Below are 8469 nucleotides of genomic sequence, written 5' to 3'. Positions count from 1 at the left end.
AAAGTGTTTTTCCAACACTAACACAAGTGCGAAAAGTGGTTTCCTTCACTAACACATGTGCGAAAAGTGGGTTTTCAACACTAACACAAGTGCGAAAAGTGGTTTCCTTCACCAACACCAGTGCGAAAAGTGGTTTTTCAACACTATCACAAGGGCAAAAAGTGTTTTTTCCACACTAATACAAGTGCAAAAGTGGTTTCCTGCACCAACACAAGTGCGAAAAGTGGTTTTTCAACACTAACACAAGTGCGAAAAGTGGTTTTTCAACACTATCACAAGTGCAAAAAGTGTTTTTTCCACACTAATACAAGTGCAAAAGTGGTTTCCTGCACCAACACAAGTGCAAAAGTGTTTTTTCAACACTAACACAAGTGCGAAAAGTGGATTTTCAACACTAACACAAGTGCGAAAAGTGGTTTTTCAACACTAACACAAGTGCGAAACGTGGTTTTTCAACACTATCGCAAGTGCAAAAAGTGGTTTTTCAACACTAATACAAGTGCAAAAGTGGTTTCCTGCACCAACACAAGTGCAAAAAGTGGATTTTCAACACTAACACAAGTGCGAAAAGTGTTTTTTCAACACTAACACAAGTGCGAAAAGTGGTTTTTCAACACTATCGCAAGTGCAAAAAGTGGTTTTTCAACACTAACACAAGTGCGAAACGTGGTTTTTCCACACTAATACAAGTGCAAAAGTGGTTTCCTGCACGAACACAAGTGCGAAAAGTGGTTTTTCAACACGAACATAAGTGCGAAAGTGGTTTTTCAACACTATCACAAGTGCAAAAAGTGTTTTTTCCACACTAATACCAGTGCAAAAGTGGTTTCCTTCACCAACACAAGTGCGAAAAGTGGTTGTTCAACACTAACACAAGTGCGAAAAGTGGTTTTTCAACACTAACACAAGTGCGAAAAGTGGTTTTTCAACACTATCACAAGTGCAAAAAGTGTTTTTTCCACACTAATACAAGTGCAAAAGTGGTTTCCTGCACCAACACAAGTGCGAACAGTGGTTTTTCAACACTAACACAAGTGCGAAAAGTGGGTTTTCAACTATCACAAGTGCAAAAAGTGTTTTTTCCACACTAATACAAGTGCAAAAGTGGTTTCCTGCACCAACACAAGTGCGAAAAGTGGTTTTTCAACACTAACACAAGTGCGAAAAGTGGTTTTTCAACACTATCACAAGTGCAAACAGTGTTTTTTCCACACTAATACAAGTGCAAAAGTGGTTTCCTGCACCAACACAAGTGCGAAAAGTGGGTTTTCAACACTAACACATGTGCGAAAAGTGGTTTTTCAACACTATCACAAGTGCAAAAAGTGTTTTTTCCACACTAATACAAGTGCAAAAGTGGTTTCCTGCACCAACACAAGTGCGAAAAGTGGTTTTTCAACACCAACGCAAGTGCGAAAAGTGGTTTTTCAACACTATCACAAGTGCAAAAAGTGTTTTTTCCACACTAATACCAGTGCAAAAGTGGTTTCCTTCACCAACACAAGTGCGAAAAGTGGTTGTTCAACACTAACACAAGTACAAAAAGTGGTTTTTCAACACTATCACAAGTGCAAAAAGTGTTTTTTCCACACTAATACAAGTGCAAAAGTGGTTTCCTGCACCACCACAAGTGCGAAAAGTGGATTTCAACACAAACACAAGTGCGAAAAGTGTTTTTCCAACACTAACACAAGTGCGAAAAGTGGTTTCCTTCACTAACACATGCGCGAAAAGTGGGTTTTCAACACTAACACAAGTGCGAAAAGTGGTTTCCTTCACCAACACCAGTGCGAAAAGTGGTTTTTCAACACTATCACAAGGGCAAAAAGTGTTTTTTCCACACTAATACAAGTGCAAAAGTGGTTTCCTGCACCAACACAAGTGCGAAAAGTGGTTTTTCAACACTAACACAAGTGCGAAAAGTGGTTTTCAACACTATCACAAGTGCAAAAAGTGTTTTTTCCACACTAATACAAGTGCAAAAGTGGTTTCCTGCACCAACACAAGTGCAAAAAGTGTTTTTTCAACACTAACACAAGTGTGAAAAGTGGATTTTCAACACTAACACAAGTGCGAAAAGTGGTTTTTCAACACTAACACAAGTGCGAAACGTGGTTTTTCAACACTATCGCAAGTGCAAAAAGTGGTTTTTCAACACTAATACAAGTGCAAAAGTGGTTTCCTGCACCAACACAAGTGCAAAAAGTGGATTTTCAACACTAACACAAGTGCGAAAAGTGTTTTTTCAACACTAACACAAGTGCGAAAAGTGGTTTTTCAACACTATCGCAAGTGCAAAAAGTGGTTTTTCAACACTAACACAAGTGCGAAACGTGGTTTTTCCACACTAATACAAGTGCAAAAGTGGTTTCCTGCACGAACACAAGTGCGAAAAGTGGTTTTTCAACACTAACACAAGTGCGAAAAGTGGTTTTTCAACACTATCACAAGTGCAAAAAGTGTTTTTTCCACATCAATACAAGTGCAAAAGTGGTTTCCAGCACCAACACAAGTGCGAAAAGTGTGGCTTTCAACACGAACATAAGTGCGAAAGTGGTTTTTCAACACTATCACAAGTGCAAAAAGTGTTTTTTCCACACTAATACCAGTGCAAAAGTGGTTTCCTTCACCAACACAAGTGCGAAAAGTGGTTGTTCAACACTAACACAAGTGCGAAAAGTGGTTTTTCAACACTAACACAAGTGCGAAAAGTGGTTTTTCAACACTATCACAAGTGCAAAAAGTGTTTTTTCCACACTAATACAAGTGCAAAAGTGGTTTCCTGCACCAACACAAGTGCGAACAGTGGTTTTTCAACACTAACACAAGTGCGAAAAGTGGGTTTTCAACTATCACAAGTGCAAAAAGTGTTTTTTCCACACTAATACAAGTGCAAAAGTGGTTTCCTGCACCAACACAAGTGCGAAAAGTGGTTTTTCAACACTAACACAAGTGCGAAAAGTGGTTTTTCAACACTATCACAAGTGCAAAAAGTGTTTTTTCCACAATAATACAAGTGCAAAAGTGGTTTCCTGCACCAACACAAGTGCGAAAAGTGGTTTTTCAACACTAACACAAGTGCGAAAAGTGGTTTTTCAACACTAACACAAGTGCGAAAAGTGGTTTTTCAACACTATCACAAGTGCAAAAAGTGTTTTTTCCACACTAATACAAGTGCAAAAGTGGTTTCCTGCACCAACACAAGTGCGAAAAGTGGTTTTTCAACACTAACACAAGTGCGAAAAGTGGTTTTTCAACACTATCACAAGTGCAAAAAGTGTTTTTTCCACACTAATACAAGTGCAAAAGTGGTTTCCTGCACCAACACAAGTGCGAACAGTGGTTTTTCAACACTAACACAAGTGCGAAAAGTGGTTTTTCAACACTATCACAAGTGCAAAAAGTGGTTTCCTGCACCAACACAAGTGCAAAAGTGGTTTTTCAACACTAACACAAGTGTGAAAAGTGGTTTTTCAACACTAACACAAGTGCGAAAAGTGGTTTTTCAACACTATCACAAGTGCAAACAGTGTTTTTTCCACACTAATACAAGTGCAAAAATGGTTTCCTGCACCAACACAAGTGCGAAAAGTGGGTTTTCAACACTAACACATGTGCGAAAAGTGGTTTTTCAACACTATCACAAGTGCAAAAAGTGTTTTTTCCACACTAATACAAGTGCAAAAGTGGTTTCCTGCACCAATACAAGTGCGAAAAGTGGTTTTTCAACACTAACACAAGTGCGAAAAGTGGTTTTTCAACACTATCACAAGTGCAAAAAGTGTTTTTTCCACACTAATACAAGTGCAAAAGTGGTTTCCTGCACCAACACAAGTGCGAAAAGTGGTTTTTCAACACTAACACAAGTGCGAAAAGTGGTTTTTTCAACACTATCACAAGTGCAAACAGTGTTTTTTCCACACTAATACAAGTGCAAAAGTGGTTTCCTGCACCAACACAAGTGCGAAAAGTGGGTTTTCAACACTAACACATGTGCGAAAAGTGGTTTTTCAACACTATCACAAGTGCAAAAAGTGTTTTTTCCACACTAACACAAGTGCAAAAGTGGTTTCCTGCACCAACACAAGTGCGAAAAGTGGTTTTCAACACTAACACAAGTGCGAAAAGTGGTTTTTCAACACTATCACAAGTGCAAAAAGTGTTTTTTCCACACTAACACAAGTGCAAAAGTGGTTTCCTTCACCAACACAAGTGCGAAAAGTGGTTGTTCAACACTAACACAAGTGCGAAAAGTGGTTTTTCAACACTAACACAAGTGCGAAAAGTGGTTTTTCAACACTATCACAAGTGCAAAAAGTGTTTTTTCCACACTAATACAAGTGCAAAAGTGGTTTCCTGCACCAACACAAGTGCGAACAGTGGTTTTTCAACACTAACACAAGTGCGAAAAGTGGGTTTTCAACTATCACAAGTGCAAAAAGTGTTTTTTCCACACTAATACAAGTGCAAAAGTGGTTTCCTGCACCAACACAAGTGCGAAAAGTGGTTTTTCAACACTAACACAAGTGCGAAAAGTGGTTTTTCAACACTATCACAAGTGCAAACAGTGTTTTTTCCACACTAATACAAGTGCAAAAGTGGTTTCCTGCACCAACACAAGTGCGAAAAGTGGGTTTTCAACACTAACACATGTGCGAAAAGTGGTTTTTCAACACTATCACAAGTGCAAAAAGTGTTTTTTCCACACTAATACAAGTGCAAAAGTGGTTTCCTGCACCAACACAAGTGCGAAAAGTGGTTTTTCAACACTAACGCAAGTGCGAAAAGTGGTTTTTCAACACTATCACAAGTGCAAAAAGTGTTTTTTCCACACTAATACCAGTGCAAAAGTGGTTTCCTTCACCAACACAAGTGCGAAAAGTGGTTGTTCAACACTAACACAAGTACAAAAAGTGGTTTTTCAACACTATCACAAGTGCAAAAAGTGTTTTTTCCACACTAATACAAGTGCAAAAGTGTTTCCTGCACCACCACAAGTGCGAAAAGTGGATTTTCAACACTAACACAAGTGCGAAAAGTGTTTTTCCAACACTAACACAAGTGCGAAAAGTGGTTTCCTTCACTAACACATGCGCGAAAAGTGGGTTTTCAACACTAACACAAGTGCGAAAAGTGGTTTCCTTCACCAACACCAGTGCGAAAAGTGGTTTTTCAACACTATCACAAGGGCAAAAAGTGTTTTTTCCACACTAATACAAGTGCAAAAGTGGTTTCCTGCACCAACACAAGTGCGAAAAGTGGTTTTTCAACACTAACACAAGTGCGAAAAGTGGTTTTTCAACACTATCACAAGTGCAAAAGTGTTTTTTCCACACTAATACAAGTGCAAAAGTGGTTTCCTGCACCAACACAAGTGCAAAAAGTGTTTTTTCAACACTAACACAAGTGTGAAAAGTGGATTTTCAACACTAACACAAGTGCGAAAAGTGGTTTTTCAACACTAACACAAGTGCGAAACGTGGTTTTTCAACACTATCGCAAGTGCAAAAAGTGGTTTTTCAACACTAATACAAGTGCAAAAGTGGTTTCCTGCACCAACACAAGTGCAAAAAGTGGATTTTCAACACTAACACAAGTGCGAAAAGTGTTTTTTCAACACTAACACAAGTGCTAAAAGTGGTTTTTCAACACTATCGCAAGTGCAAAAAGTGGTTTTTCAACACTAACACAAGTGCGAAACGTGGTTTTTCCACACTAATACAAGTGCAAAAGTGGTTTCCTGCACGAACACAAGTGCGAAAAGTGGTTTTTCAACACTAACACAAGTGCGAAAAGTGGTTTTTCAACACTATCACAAGTGCAAAAAGTGTTTTTTCCACATCAATACAAGTGCAAAAGTGGTTTCCAGCACCAACACAAGTGCGAAAAGTGTGGCTTTCAACACGAACATAAGTGCGAAAGTGGTTTTTCAACACTATCACAAGTGCAAAAAGTGTTTTTTCCACACTAATACCAGTGCAAAAGTGGTTTCCTTCACCAACACAAGTGCGAAAAGTGGTTGTTCAACACTAACACAAGTGCGAAAAGTGGTTTTTCAACACTAACACAAGTGCGAAAAGTGGTTTTTCAACACTATCACAAGTGCAAAAAGTGTTTTTCCACACTAATACAAGTGCAAAAGTGGTTTCCTGCACCAACACAAGTGCGAACAGTGGTTTTTCAACACTAACACAAGTGCGAAAAGTGGGTTTTCAACTATCACAAGTGCAAAAAGTGTTTTTTCCACACTAATACAAGTGCAAAAGTGGTTTCCTGCACCAACACAAGTGCGAAAAGTGGTTTTTCAACACTAACACAAGTGCGAAAAGTGGTTTTTCATCACTATCACAAGTGCAAACAGTGTTTTTTCCACACTAATACAAGTGCAAAAGTGGTTTCCTGCACCAACACAAGTGCGAAAAGTGGGTTTTAAACACTAACACAAGTGCGAAAAGTGGTTTTTCAACACTATCACAAGTGCAAAAAGTGTTTTTTCCACACTAATACAAGTGCAAAAGTGGTTTCCTGCACCAACACAAGTGCGAAAAGTGGTTTTTCAACACTAACACAAGTGCAAAAAGTGTTTTTTCAACACTAACACAAGTGCGAAAAGTGGATTTTCAACACTAACACAAGTGCGAAAAGTGGTTTTTCAACACTATCACAAGTGCAAAAAGTGGTTTTTCAACACTAACACAAGTGCGAAACGTGGTTTTTCCACACTAATACAAGTGCAAAAGTGGTTTCCTGCACGAACACAAGTGCGAAAAGTGGTTTTTCAACACTAACACAAGTGCGAAAAGTGGTTTTTCAACACTATCACAAGTGCAAAAAGTGTTTTTTCCACATTAATACAAGTGCAAAAGTGGTTTCCTTCACCAACACAAGTGCGAAAAGTGGTTGTTCAACACGAACACAAGTGCGAAAAGTGGTTTTTCAACACTATCACAAGTGCAAAAAGTGTTTTTTCCACACTAATACAAATGCAAAAGTGGTTTCCTGCACCATCACAAGTGCGAAAAGTAGTTTTTCAACACTAACACAAGTGCGAAAAGTGGTTTTTCAACACTATCACAAGTGCAAAAAGTGTTTTTTCCACATTAATACAAGTGCAAAAGTGGTTTCCTTCACCAACACAAGTGCGAAAAGTGGTTGTTCAACACGAACACAAGTGCGAAAAGTGGTTTTTCAACACTATCACAAGTGCAAAAAGTGTTTTTTCCACACTAATACAAATGCAAAAGTGGTTTCCTGCACCATCACAAGTGCGAAAAGTGGTTTTTCAACACTAACACAAGTGCGAAAAGTGGTTTTTCAACACTATCACAAGTGCAAAAAGTGTTTTTTCCACAATAATACAAGTGCAAAAGTGGTTTCCTGCACCAACACAAGTGCGAAAAGTGGTTTTTCAACACTAACACAAGTGCGAAAAGTGGTTTTTCAACACTAACACAAGTGCGAAAAGTGGTTTTTCAACACTATCACAAGTGCAAAAAGTGTTTTTTCCACACTAATACAAGTGCAAAAGTGGTTTCCTGCACCAACACAAGTGCGAAAAGTGGTTTTTCAACACTAACACAAGTGCGAAAAGTGGTTTTTCAACACTATCACAAGTGCAAAAAGTGTTTTTTCCACACTAATACAAGTGCAAAAGTGGTTTCCTGCACCAACACAAGTGCGAACAGTGGTTTTTCAACACTAACACAAGTGCGAAAAGTGGTTTTTCAACACTATCACAAGTGCAAAAAGTGGTTTCCTGCACCAACACAAGTGCAAAAGTGGTTTTTCAACACTAACACAAGTGTGAAAAGTGGTTTTTCAACACTAACACAAGTGCGAAAAGTGGTTTTTCAACACTATCACAAGTGCAAACAGTGTTTTTTCCACACTAATACAAGTGCAAAAATGGTTTCCTGCACCAACACAAGTGCGAAAAGTGGGTTTTCAACACTAACACATGTGCGAAAAGTGGTTTTTCAACACTATCACAAGTGCAAAAAGTGTTTTTTCCACACTAATACAAGTGCAAAAGTGGTTTCCTGCACCAATACAAGTGCGAAAAGTGGTTTTTCAACACTAACACAAGTGCGAAAAGTGGTTTTTCAACACTATCACAAGTGCAAAAAGTGTTTTTTCCACACTAATACAAGTGCAAAAGTGGTTTCCTGCACCAACACAAGTGCGAAAAGTGGTTTTTCAACACTAACACAAGTGCAAAAAGTGGTTTTTCAACACTATCACAAGTGCAAACAGTGTTTTTTCCACACTAATACAAGTGCAAAAGTGGTTTCCTGCACCAACACAAGTGCGAAAAGTGGGTTTTCAACACTAACACATGTGCGAAAAGTGGTTTTTCAACACTATCACAAGTGCAAAAAGTGTTTTTTCCACACTAACACAAGTGCAAAAGTGGTTTCCTGCACCAACACAAGTGCGAAAAGTGGTTTTTCAACAGTAACACAAGTGCGA

Source organism: Myxine glutinosa, chromosome 11 (assembly GCF_964187855.1).
Source record: "Myxine glutinosa chromosome 11, kmMyxGlut1.1, whole genome shotgun sequence".
Lineage (NCBI taxonomy): Eukaryota > Metazoa > Chordata > Myxini > Myxiniformes > Myxinidae > Myxine > Myxine glutinosa.
Note: the sequence above shows the minus strand (reverse complement) of the source record.